This window comes from Balaenoptera borealis (genome assembly GCF_965194805.1).
Source record: "Balaenoptera borealis genome assembly, chromosome: 3".
In the NCBI taxonomy this organism is placed as follows: Eukaryota; Metazoa; Chordata; class Mammalia; order Artiodactyla; family Balaenopteridae; genus Balaenoptera; species Balaenoptera borealis.
Genome location: NC_138866.1, coordinates 82,104,889 through 82,119,130, shown reverse-complemented (window position 1 = coordinate 82,119,130; position 14,242 = coordinate 82,104,889). Strand labels below are relative to the sequence as shown.

Sequence of the window (14,242 nt, the reverse complement as noted above, 5' to 3'; positions counted from 1 at the left end):
CTCGCCCTATATATAATTCATTCAGAGATTAGAGTATGCCTGTGTCATTAACTCAGTGTTCAACCAGTGTTGAAAGAGTGACCCCTGTTAAGGTCCAGCTTATGTCATTGACCATGGAAAATGGAAGGAGCAAAATTTCGATGAATGCAGGCCCTCTCCTCACAATGTTTTCCATTCAGATCGTGAATGCTGTTTTGGGAATAGATTGAGGCTGACACAAAAGAGATCATGAGTTTTAAAAACAGAGAATGGTAAAAAGTGTACCTCAAAAAAAGGCAGGGTCTTTTGGGGAATGCCCTGTTGTGTAGTGGAATAAAGACTTACCTGGAAACTAGAAGACTAGATCCCAGTCCTAGCTCATTCATGGACTAGTCCTGTGATCCAAGGCAAATCACTTCTTCCTTAATGTTCCCCATTTGTAAAACATAGACATCAAATGAAATTACATACAGAAAATTTCACTGAAAATTATGAAGCCTTAAACCCATGAAAAAATTATTTCCCCTAGTTCTACATCTCAGAAAGATTGTGACATTTTCAAAATCACACATCTACTGAGTAGGGAAGGAGAGAACCAGCACTCATGTCTCCCAAGCACCAACTCAGTGTCTCCTCTGTCACACACGCCACATCCCTGCATAACTGGTAACAGTCCAGATCCTTAATGGAACTCGAAGTGAAATCAAGGAAGAGCCACGAACCACTGTCTAAGCGGAGCTACAAAATCAAACATTTACAGATGGCAAAATTTACATTCTTGGCTCAAGTTCAGTGGCAAGCAAAAGGGTGCACAACCAGAACTGCTTTGACATACAAGTTCATGGGATGATGGTCCCTGGATAATAGAAGGTACATTCTCTCTCAGAGAACAGGAATCTCATTTAAGTGGCCCTAAATTCAACCAGCACAGAAATATAAGAAGGAAGACTTCTGCCCAAAGGCCACCAGTGATAGCAAAAAAAGAAGCCTTTATTAACCTTTAAGCAAGCTACACCAGTAGAGCTGTAGTGCAGAAACCAGAATTTAGAACAGGAATTGTAAACCCAAATGTCTGCAAGAATGGGAAATTGCATAAGGGAACTAAATAGGCTGTGGGTAAGAGACATCAAAGAGTGTTGAACTGTGGTGAATTAGAAAGAATATGCATGTCAGTACTCAGCTTTTGCTAATTGCAGTCATGTCAGGATGGATGACCAGTGTGTTTGATCTTACAATTTTTCAAGAAAATACAGAAATTGGGGTTTTTATGTGAATCCCCCAATTTTGTTAATGCTTACAATAAATTAAAACCCTTTTCAGGACAAACAAAACATGGGTCTCTGAGCATCATTTTGTGACCATTGCTCTTGAAGAAGGAGAGGAAATAGAGGAGCATTAGAATTAAAAGAGCAAGAAATACAGCATGGATTACCAAGGTTTGGAGTTGAGTGGGGAAGGAATGAGGATGGAAAGTTCCAGGAGGAGTAACATAGCCAAACCCAGGTTGATTTCCCACAGGCATCCATGTCCAACTGTGACAATGAAAAAGCTACCTTAATTTCAACTTTAATGACTCACTTTTGCAATTAAGAAATCTGGCTGGTGAGCCAAGCCAGTCAGAAAAGCCAAGAGTTGGCATTGGGTATGGCAGTAGGATAAAAAATATTGTTTTCTACTTCTCAACATGGCCATGCATGTTTCTGTTTAAGTAAATTTCACTGAATGAATGGAGGAAAATGGAGCCCACCAAAGACTGACTAACCTGTCACTGACCAAACTTAAATATTGCTATTGTTACTTGGTTAAATCACTTAAGAAACAAAACCAATATTCATTGCTCTAATTTTATGACCAATATGTTATGCTTTCATTGTTTGCAGCTGAGCCAAGTAGTATACTATAATTACGTTTTCTTTTTGCTAATTTTCTCCTCTGAAGTAATTAGCTGTTTAGTCTTTATGGCCCTATTACTAATTTATTCCCAAACTTCTGTTAGAACTTTATTTATTTATTTATTTATTTATTATTTTTGCCTGTGTTGGGTCTTCGTTTCTGTGCGAGGGCTTTCTCTAGTTGCGGCCAGCGGGGGCCACTCTTCATCGCGGTGCGCGGGCCTCTCACTGTCGCGGCGCACGGGCTCCAGACGCGCAGGCTCAGTAGTTGTGGCTCACGGGTCCAGTTGCTCTGCGGCATGTGTGATCTTTCCAGACCAGGGCTCGAACCCGTGTCCCCTGCATTGGCAGGCAGATTCTCAACCAGTGTGCCACCAGGGAAGCCCGCAGGGAAGACCCCAGGGAAGACCCCTGTTAGAACTTTAAAACTCTTCTTATATGGCATAGTGACTCTGGGTCTGCTGGGCAGCTGTTATCCTAGGAGTTCACTGGGGGAAATCAACCTGGGTTTGGCTATGCTACTCCTCCTGGAACTTTCCATCCTCACTCCTTCCCCACCCAACTCCAAACCTTGGAGATTGGGAGTTCCTTTTGCTTTTCGCCTACATTGGACCTCTTAGGTTGCATGTCTATCTTTTTTACCTTAACTCTTATAATAGTGGAGTAGAACTTCTTCCTGAGAAAAGGTATAGACAGGGTGGTCAGTATTTTAGATTTTTTATATTGGAAATGTATTCATTTTCTTATATTTGACTAACAGTTTGTCTAGGTATAGAAATCATTTCCCTTCAAGTTTTGAAGGTATTACTTTAGTTTCTTTTAGCTCCTGGTGCTGCTTTGAGAATTCTGTGCCATTCTGATACTGACCTATTTATTTGATGTGCTTTATTTCTCTGGATGCAAATACATATTATTTTTATGCCAGTGTTCTAGAATTTCTAACTTCTAATTCATAAAGTCTGACCCACATCATAGAGTTTGGTTCAGTTTTGAAGACTGGAAAAAATAGCAAGTCAGATTTGTCACTTATTTCACTATGGATTACAAAAAAAAAAAAAAGAATGTTGGTTACAAAACAGAGAATCTCATGTTAGCATAACTGTGTCATCAGTCTGGTGGGTCTTTTTTTTTTTTCTAATTTATTATTCTGAACACTTACTGGGCCCTTTTAATCTATGGACTTTTCTCCTTCAGTTCTAGGAAATTGTATTTTATTATTCATTTGATAATTCCTCACCTCTGTTTTCTCCTTATGAAACTCCTTTTAGTCAGATGGCACATCACATACTTATAATGCTCTAATTTTTAAATTATTTCCCTCTTATTTAATACTCTTTTCAAAAAATTCTAGTTTCTGGATTTCCTTAACTTTATTTTCTATATCTTCTATTGAATTATTCATTTCTACTATTAATTCTTCATTTCTAATAGTTCTTTATTATTCTCTGAATTAAATATATTATGTATTATATATATTATACATACACACATACCCATATTTAAGGTATGTATATAAGGTATGATATATATTATATAGTAATATTGATTATATAATACAGATATTATCAATTATATTAAGTATATAAGAGATTAATATCTAATATAATTACATTATATATTATATTGATATTATTATAAAATAACATGTAAATATATTGTATAATATATAATTTAGAAAGGTAGATAGATGATAGCTACATAGATTGATTATGCCAAATATTCATGCGTATACCTGCAGCTCAGTGCTTATCTATGGACCCTCCTTCTCCATCAGAGAGTATCATCTTTTGGTCCTCTTATTCCATTTCATGTATTTTCACCAAGGAGCCATTTTTGGTGGGTCTAGTCAGAAGAGGGAAAGGATAGGCTTATTCATTGAATTTGCTTTTCCTTACATCTGGGGTATTAGAATTCTAGAGGTTTTTTTCACTCGCCAGCACTGCTTCTAGGAATAAGGGCAGAGCTTCACTCTGCTATAATGCTCTGCTCCTCATGAGAATTTTCTGTTTCTTTCCTTAGCCACCAGTGTTTTCGTTATGAAAGTAGATTACATGAAAACTGCAAATTTTGGACACTTTGTTTTGCTTTGGTTTTAGGGTATTAAGGTTAGAAGTTTCCATCAGAAAACTTGAATCCACTGCCTTAATACAGCTTCAAGGTGCAAGTGCAACTAATCATCTTCTAATTTACCATTTTTGCAAGATTTAAAAAGATATTAAGATAGAGTTATTATGAATAAAGAATAGTTGATAATTTTATTTGAATTGTTCCTTTCATTTTATCACTTTAAGCATAGGAAAAGCTTATGCATTAGACTTTATGGAGAAGATCTAAGATCTGTACTTCAATATTAATAATTAGTGTGAGGTAATGTAGCAAACATTTTTAATCGATTGAATCTATGCATATATATTATGTATAAAATGTACACAAAAATAAGTGAAATCTTCAATCTGTCTTAATTGTTTTTAATAAAAAAGACATAAAATCTTTAAAGGCTAGACAAATGTTTTCTTCCTAAACTGGACTATATCATTCCTGTCTAGTGGTTCATAAACATACTGTGGAGCTGTATTTTGGATTAAACTGCCCAATAACTAAATAAAATACTGGGTTTTTTTTTTAAAAAAAGTGTTTAGTCAGAAATTGTAACTCCACATAAAGAAGAATAAGAAAGTTTTAAATTGCTTGTAACAGGCAGACTAAATGGAATCTTTAAAAAATGCTGCATCTTTAGAAGTGACCAGAAGTTTTCTCTGAATAACTCCATTGACTTCTGGTGTTTACATTGGCTTTTAAATGCTGGCGTCCATTCTTTCAAAATGATGAGGACAAATAGGATGAGAATATTATAGTCAGAAGGTAATTTTATTAATTAGGGTTCTTGCTTATCTAGACTGTATCAAGAAGTCTTTTGTCCTAAGATGGTGTTTTCAAAATTACAAAACAAATAAGACCTTTAAAAATACCTTTTAGTTTTTCAGAAGGTTTCATAGAACATAGAGTCACAGGGTTGGAATCATAGATAGCTAAATTACCAATCCAATGCTTAAATTCCTTAGTGCCAACTAATTGGAGATAATTTTCCAAATTCTTGGTAAAATTTATGTTTTCCAGAAAACACATACTTGTAGGCATTCACAGAAAATATGTGTAAATATATATTACCTTGAGTACATAACCTTCTAGAATGATTTTGTTTTTCTGTGTTTTATGATTCATAGTGGTGGCTTGATTTAAATATATGAATGTCAGGACTGCCCCGTCTCTGACTTTGGGGCTCCAGCCTGCATTGCATCTCTATCGAGAGTCTGCTGTGTTTCTCGCTGATGGTGGTACACAAAGAAACAAAAATAAAAGATCACTTTGTAAACATCCAGGTGAACTTCTTCAAATCATTTCTAACTGGCTTTCTGGAAGAAATCATATTGAATTAATTTAGATTTATAGCTGCTACTTTAAAATATTTCTCTGGTAGTAGGTGAGCAACACTTTCTAAAACCAACAGGTAGAAACAAAAAGAATTGTTTTTTGAGAGAAGAGAAAAATGTCCACTGAGCAAGTACTGCTCTATCCCTAAGAGAATGGACTCACTACTCTGTTGGCCTCACCATTAAGCATCTTCAAAGGAATGAGAAGTCTGAGGAAATTTACTGTATACGTGGTACATTTTAATATGCATTGGTGCATCGTGGCTTTAACCTACTGTGGAGTATTTTCTTTGTGCAGAGTTTATGGTACTCTCCTACACAACAAGGAGAACAATTCAGAAAGTTTTTCAGAATCAATGTTAAGTGTGATTTTTATTATAATACATGCTGAGGTAGATATAATTTCTGTAAGACTATGTTTTCTAAGTTAAAACACATATAAAAGGGACACAACTATTTGATTCAAATTATTATATATAAATTCCCTTTGCTGATAATATTCAGAAATGCATCTAATAAATAAAGTGAAATCAAATGTATTTTACAGTATTGTGCAATTACGGTGCTGTCAGGTAAAAAAAAAAATAGCTTGTGATTTGACTTAAAGGAATAGTTTTTTTAATCTGTAAATGTTACCAAATTTATTTTGCTTCATTTTTTATTGAAATATAGTTCACTTACAATATTATGTTAGTTTCAGGTATATAACAGAATGATTTGACATTTACATACATTATGAAATGATCACCACTATCAGTCAAGTAACCATCTGTCCCCATACAAAGTTATTACAATATTATTGACCATATTTCTTATGTTTTATATTATATTGCTGTGACTTATTCATTATATAACTGGAGGTTTTTACCTCATAATCACCTTCACCTATTTCCCCCACCATCTACCCACCTCTCTTCTGGTAACCACCCATTTGTTCTCTGTATCTGAGTCTGTTTTCATTTTGTTTTGTTTGTTTATTTTGTTTTTTTGCATTCCACATATAAGTGAGATCATATGGTATTTGTCTTTCTCTAACTTAATACATTTAGCATAATACCCTCTAGATCCATCTGTGTTGTCACAAATGGCAAGATTTCCTTTTTAATGGTGGAGTAATATTCCATTGTGTTATATGTGTGTGTGTGTGTGTGTGTGTGTGTTTATACATACACATACCACACCTTCTTTATCCATTCATCTATCAGTGGACACTTAGGTTTTTTCCATATCTTGGTTGTTGTAAATAATGCTGCAGTGAACATTGGAGTGCATATATCTTTCTGAATTAGTGTTTTGTTTTCTTTGAGTAAATATCCAGAAGTGAAAGTGCTGAATCATATGGCAGTTCTATTTTTAACTTTTTGAGGAACCTCCATACTGTTTTCCATAGTGGCTGCCCCAATTTACAATCCCACCAACAGTGTACAAGGGTTACCTTTTCTCCACATCCTCGCCAACACTTACGATTTTGTTGTCTTTTTGTTGATAGTCATTTTGACAAGTGTGAGGTGGTACCTCATTGTGGTTTTGATTTGCATTACCCTGATGATTAGTGATGTTGAGTGTCTTTTCATGAGTCTGTTGGTCATCTGTATGTCTTATTTGGAAAAATAACTATTCAGCCCCTCTGCCCATTTTTTAATTGGGTTGTTTATTTTTTTAAGTTGAGTTATATGAGTTCTTTGTATATTTTGGATATTAAACTCTTATTAAATATATCATTTGCAGATATCTTCTCCCATTCAGTTGGTACTCTTTTTGTTTTGTTGATAGTTTCCTTTGCTGTGCAAAAGCTTTTAAGTTTGATGTAGTCCCATTTGTTTATTTTTGCTTTTGTCTCCCTTGCTTGAGGAGACATATCCAAAAAAATATTGCTAAGACTGATGTCAAACAGTGAGCTGACTATATTTTCTTCTAGGAGTTTTATGGATTCAGGACTTACATTTAAGTCTTTAATCCAGTTTGAATTTATTTTTGTATATGGTATGAGAAAGTAGTCTAGTTTGATTCTTTTGCATATTACTGTCCAGTTTTCCCAATAACACTTTTTCCCTGCATAGTCTTGCCTCCTTTATCATAGATTAATTGACCATATAAAGCATGGGATTATTTCCGGGATCTCTATTTGCTTCCATTGATCTGTATGTCTGTTTTGGTGCCAGTACCATACTGTTTTGATTATTGTAGCTTTGTAGTATAGTTTGAAATCAGGGCGTTTGATACCTCCAGCTTTGTTTTCTTTCTCACGATTGTTCTGGCTATTCAGGGTCTTTGTGTTTTCATATAAATTTTAGAATTATTTGTTCTATTTCTGTGAGAAAGAAATGCCATTGGTATTTTGATAGGGATTTCATTGAATCTGTAGGTTGCCTTGAGGGAGTGTGGCCATTTTAACAATATTAATTCTTCCAATCCATTAACACAGTACATCTTTCCATTTGTTTTTGTTGTCTTGAATTTCTTTCATCAATGCTTAAAGTTTGCCAAGGATCAGTCTTTTACCTCCTTGGTTAGATTTATTCCTAGGTGTTTTATTCATTTTGATGCAAATGTAACTGAGATTGTTTTCTTAACTTCTCTTTCTGATAGTTTGTTGCTAGTGTATAGAAATGCAACAGATTTTTGTACAACAATTTTATATCCTGCAACTTTACTGAATTCACTGATGAGCTCTCATAGTTTTTTGGTGGCATCTTTAGGATTTTCTCTGTGTAGCACCATGCCATCTACAAACAATGACTATTTTACTTTTTTCTAATTTGTATTCCTTTTACTTCTTTTTCTGTCTGATTGCTGTGGCTAGAACTTCCAATACTATGTTGAATATAAGCAGTGAGAGTGGGCATCCTTGTCTTGTTCTGATCTTAGAGGAAATGCTTTCAGCTTTTCACTGTTGAGGATGACCTTGGCTGTGGGTTTGTCATATATGACCTTTATTTTGTTGAAGTATGCTCCATTTATACATTGAAGTATGCTCCCTCTATATCCACTTTGTTGAGAATTTTTATCATAAATTGATATTGAATTTTGGCAAAAGCTTTTTCTGCATCTATTGAGATGATCATATGATTATCTTTATTCAATTTGTTATTGTGATATATCACATTGATTGATTTGCAGCTATTGAACCATACTTATACCCCTGGAATGAATCCCACTTGATCATGGTGCATGATGCTTTTAACATATTGTTCAATTTAGTTTGCTAATACTTTGTTGAGCATTTTGCATCTATGTTCATCAGTGATATTAATCTATAATTTTCTGTTTTTGTGCTTTGTCTGGTTTTGGAATCAGAATGATGTTAGCCTCAGAGGATGAGTTCAAAAGTGTTCCTTCCTCTTCACTTTTTTGGAATCATTTGAGAAGGATAGATGTTAACTGTATTTTAAATGTGGTAGAATTCTCCTGTGAAGCCATATGGTCCTGGACTTTTGTTTTTTGGGAGTTTTCTTTTTCTTTTTTTTAATAATGGATTTAATTTCATTACTAGTAACCAGCCTGTTCATATTTCCTGTTTCTTCCTGATTCAATATTGGGAGAGTATATGTTTCTTGGAATTTACCCATTTCTTCTAGGTTGTCCATGTTATTGGTGTATAATTGTTCATAGTAATATTTTATGATCCTTTGTATTTCTGTGGTGTCAGTTGTAACTTCTCTTTCATTTCAGATTTTAATAATTTGGGGCCTCTTTCTTCTTTATGAGTCTGGCTAAAGGTTATCAAATTTTGTTTATCTTTTCAAAGAACCAGTTCTTAGTTTCATTGATCTTTTCTATTGTTTTTTAGTCTCTACTCACTTATTCACTTATTTCTGCTTTGATCTTTATTAATGTTTTTCCTTCTACTAACTTTCAGTTTTGTTCTTTTTCTAGTTCCTTTAGATGTAAGATTAGTTTGTTTATTTGAGATTTTTCTTATTTCCTGAGGTAGGCTTGTATCACTCTAAACTTCCCTCTTAGAGCTGCTTTTGCTGTGTACCATGGATTATGGAAAGTTGTGTTTCCATTCATTTGATTCCAAGTATATTTTTAGTTTCCTCTTTGACTCCTTCGGTGACTTGGTTAATAGCGTATCGTTTAGCCTCCACATGTTTGTGGTTTTTGCATTTTTTTGGTAGTTGATTTCTAGTCTCATAGCATGGTGGTCAGAAAAGATGCTTGATATGATTTTAATCTTCTGAAATTTACTGAGACTTGTTTTGTGGCCCAGCATGTGATCTATCCTGGAGAACGTTCCATGTGCACTTAAAATTTGTGTTCTGCTGCTTTTGGATTGAACGTTCTATAGATATATATTAAGTCTATCTGGTCTAATTTATCATTTAAGGCCAGTGTTTCCTCTTTGATTTTCTGTCTGGAAGATCTGTCCATTGATGTACGTGGAGTGTTAAAAGTCCCCTACTATTATTGTGTTACTTTCAATTTCTTTCTTTATGTCTATTAATATTTGCTTTATGTATTTAGGTGCTCCTATGTTGGGTGCATATCATATATATTTACAATTGTTATATATTCTTGTTGGATTGGTCTCTTTATCATTATGTAATGTTCTTCTTTGTCTCGTTACAGTTTTGTTTTAAAGTCTATTTTGTCTGATATATTTATCACTATCTCAGCTTTCTTTTTGTTTCCATTTGTATGGAATACCTTTTTCCATCCCCTCACTTTCAGTCTGTGTGTCTCTTTAGGTCTGAAATAAGTCTCTTGTAGGCAGCATATATATGGGTTTTTTTAAATTTTTATCCAGTCAGCCACCCTGTGTCTTTTGATAGGAGCATTTAGTCATTTTACATTTAAAGTAATAATTGATAGGTATGTACTTACTGCCATTTTGTTAATTGTTCTCTTGATGTTTTTGTAGTTTTTTTTTTTGTTCTTCTTTTGCTCTCTTTTCCTGTGATTTGATGACTATTTTTAGTGTTATACTTGGATTTTTTTCTCATTTTTGTGTGTGTATCTTTTATAGGTTTTCAGTTTATAGTTATCAGGAAGTTCACATATATATTTATATGTATTTGTATATGTATATGATTATTTTAAACTGATGATCTCTTAAGCACAAATACATCCTAACAACCCTGCATCTTTACTCTCCCCACTCCCTGAAGCTTAATGTTTTTACATCATATTTTACATCTTTTTGCTTTTTGTATCCCTTAACTACTTATCATGGATATGAATTATTTTATTACTTTTGTCTTTTGATCTTCCTACCAGCTTTATAAGTGATTGATACTTTACTGTATGTTTGTCTTTACCAATGAGATTTTTTCCTTTCATAGTTTTCTGTATTTGTAGTTGTAGTCTTTAATTTTCCACTTAGAGAAGTCCCTTTAACATTTCTTGAATGCTGGTTTAGTGGTGCTGATGTCATTTAGATTTTGCTTGTCTGTAAAACTCTTTATCTCTCCTTCAAACCTGAATGATATGTTTGCTTTGTAGAGTATTCTTGGTTATATGATTTTTCTCTTACATCACTTTGAATATATTGTGCCACTCCCTTCTGGCCTGCTAGTTTCACCTGAAAGTCAGTTGAGAATCTTATGGAAGTTCCCTTGTATGTAACTAGTTGCTTTTCTCTTGCTGCTTTTTATTATTCTCTCTTTATCTTTCATTTTTACTATTTTAATTATAATGTATCTTGTGGACCTCTTTGAGTTCATCTCATTTGGGACTCTGTGCTTCCTGGACCTGGATGTCTTTTTCCTTTCCCAGGTTAGAGAAGTTTTCAGCTATTATTTCTTAAAATAAATTATCTGCTTTTTTTCTCTCTCATCACTTTCTGGGACCCCTATAATGTGAATGTTAGCACACTTGATGTTGATCCAGGGGTCTCTTAAACTATTTTCATTTTTTTGATTATTTTTTTCTGTTCAGCTTGGGTGATTTTCACTACTCTGTCTTCCAGATCGCTGATCCATTCCTCTGTATCATCTAGTCTACTGTTGATTCTTTCTAGTGTATTTTTTGGTTTCTCACTCTCTGATAAAATTCTCAGTGTTCATTCTCCCAAGTTTGTGGAGCATCTTTATGATTATTACCTTAAACTCTTTTTTTTTTAATTAATTAATTTATTTTTGGCTGCATTGGGTCTTTGTTGCTGCGCATGGGCTTTCTCTAGTTGCAGTGAGCAGGGGCTACTCTTTGTTGTGGTGCACTGGCTTCTCATTGCGGTGGCCTCTCTTGTTGCGGAGCACAGGCTCTAGGTGCATGGGCCTCAGTAGCCATGGCATGTGGGCTCAGTAGTTGTGGCTCAAGGTCTCCAGAGTGCAGGCTCAGTAGTTGTGTGCATGGCTTTGTTGCTCCACGGCACATGGGATCTTCCCAGACCAGGGCTCGAACCTGTGTCCCCTGCACTGGCAGGCGGATTCTTAACCACTGTGCCACCAGGGAAACCCTACCTTAAACTCTTTATCAAGTAGATTGCTTATCTCTACTTTGTTTAGTTCTTTTTCTGAGGTTTTGTCTTGTTCTGTCATTTGGAACATATTCCTCTGTCTCTTGGTTTTGCCTAACTCTCTGTGTTTTTTTTCTATGTATTAGGTAGGTTGGTTGTGTTTCCCGAGCTTGAGGAAGTGGCCTTATGTAGGAGATGTCTTATATGGCCCAACAGCATGCTCCCCTCTGGTCACCAGACCTATATGCTTTAGGCGTGCCTCCTATGTGGGATGCATGGGCCTTTCTAGGGTGGTGGGCCAACTACTGCAGGTACACTGGTTGACAGTGCTGGCCTCTGGCCTATTTGGCTGCCAAGCCCTGCCTTGTGCAATGGCTGCTGGCCCACTGGTGGGTGAGGCCAGGTCTGGCATGGCTGGCTCTGCAGCCTGGGAGGTCCCAGAACTGGTGCTGGCCCACTGGTAGGCAAGGCTGGGTCCCAGGGCAGCTGGCTGCCTGGCCCACGGGGTCCCAGGACTGGTGCTGGCCCACTGGAGGGTGGGCATGCCTCCAGTGCTAATAAGCTAGAGAGAAGGCTCTAAAATGGTGCTTGCCAGCCCCAGTGTCCTTTGGTAGAACAACTCCCTAAACTGGCTGCCAACAGTATCTGTGTCCCCAGGGGGCATCCCAGTTGCCTCCTGCCTCTATCGGAGGTTCTCCAAGATCAGCCAATGGGTGTGATCCAGGCTCCTTTCAAAGTACTGCCTCTGCACTGGGATTTGGACCATGTGAGATTTTGTTCCTGTCCTTTAAGAGTGGAGTCTCTGTTTCCTACAGCCCTCCAGCTCTCCTGTACACAAGCCCCACTGGCCTTCAAAATCAGACATTCTGGAAGCTCCATGCAGAGCTCCTGAGCTGGGGAGCCTAATGTGGAGCTCGGACACCTAGCTCTTTGGGGAGAACCTCTGCAACTGTGATTATCCTCCCATTTGTGGGTCACTTACCGAGGGGTATGCGCCCTGACCATACTGTGTCTCTGCCCCTCCTGTCCATCTCGTGTGGTTCCTTCTTTTATCTTTAGTTGCGGAAAATCTTTTCTGCTAGTCTTCAGTTCATTCTCCTAGATAGTTGCTCTATTAATAGTTGTGATTTTGCTGTGCCTGTTGGAGGAGATAAGCTCAGGGGCTTCCTGCTCCACCACCTTGGCCACACCTCAGGGACAGCTTTATGGTAATTCATTAAAAGTGTATTGTTATACACTTCTCTTTCTCTGTCTCTTTGTTTAACTCCCTCTATGAAATTTAAGTTGTTTTACTAAGTTATAGGTAGATCTTTCCTTTTCAATTGACCATTGCTATTATTGTCTTCACAGTTACAATATTTCATTGGGAGATGGGAACAAGTATAACAATCATGTGACTAGTTAGTTCTTTTTTGAAGAGAGTATGAATACCTAGAGTTAAATTTGATTTGGTTAATAATACTTCTTCTCTCTCTGATGAATAGATATTTTTATCATTCTTAATTTTTTTATCTGTTAGTTAGGTCTTTTCAGTGATAACTTGTATACCCTCGTGACTTATAATGTTTTACCTTCACCTAGGTAATATGTAAGACTTATAAAATTGTTGGTATTTTTCTGATCTACTGATACAAGTGCTGCAAATGCAGTTTCTCTGATGTCAAACTGTCAAGGAAGCACCTGTACACCTCTGATTCATGAATTTGTGCTTTGTGTCACAGGATGCCAAAAGCCCACCGGACCAAAATAATATTAAAGACATCCAAGGAGAACATCTCTGAATGGGCAGCAAGATTCCTCAGACAGGTACACTGTCCTGTTTCTCTTGTTTCACTCCTGCACCTCATCATGAGATATGCATGGACTGTTTAAGTGGTTGAAGAGGATTATGAATGGCAGTGGGAGGAGGCATTAACTTCTGTTGACATGAATACTGACTCGTAGGCATCATGACTTCATTACTACCTCTGTTTTCCTGGCATAGCCCTGTAAATAGCAGTGAGCCATGGTGACTCCCATCATTCCTAGGAAGCTTGGTGATGTGTAAGGAGCAAGCTTAGTGTCCCGTTGACCCATAGAGGGAAGTATACAAGTCTGGGTAGGGCTGGGTTCAAAGGAGAGTGCCATAACCTGGGAGTCAATATTAGGCTTGAGGACAGAGCATTGCTGGGCCAGAAACTCATGCTTAAAGATTAGGAAAAGGATTCAGGAGTCAGGGAACCCAGCAGTATCCAGGTACATTGCCAAGAAGATGGAATCTGACAGCAGAGAAGAGTGCAAAATTCCTACAGAAGGTACCTTCTTTTTCACTCTCGTGATAATTTCCATTCCCACATTCATGAGATGAAAGTTGTTAAGATGCTTGAACAAGGATTGTGAGATGACAATGAGAGGATGTTTCCTTTTTTGTTTTTAATATTACAAAAAATATTTGTTTTTAATATTAATGTTAAAAATGTGCTCTCTTGAACAAGACTTAAAACATGTATAATCCTTCCTTATGGACTGGGCATAGTAAAAGGGCCCTGGAGTAACTCTGG

At 36.4% G+C, this 14,242-nt stretch overlaps 1 long non-coding RNA gene across 1 annotated transcript in view; it reads left to right on the top strand.

The window, feature by feature from the left end:
- LOC309625511 overlaps positions 1-14,242 on the top strand; it is a 291,352-nt gene that overhangs the window by 59,283 nt on the left and 217,827 nt on the right. The window contains exon 2 of the long non-coding RNA XR_014242548.1: positions 13,424-13,508. This is a non-coding gene — a long non-coding RNA (uncharacterized lncRNA). The remainder of the gene's footprint in view (positions 1-13,423; positions 13,509-14,242) is intronic.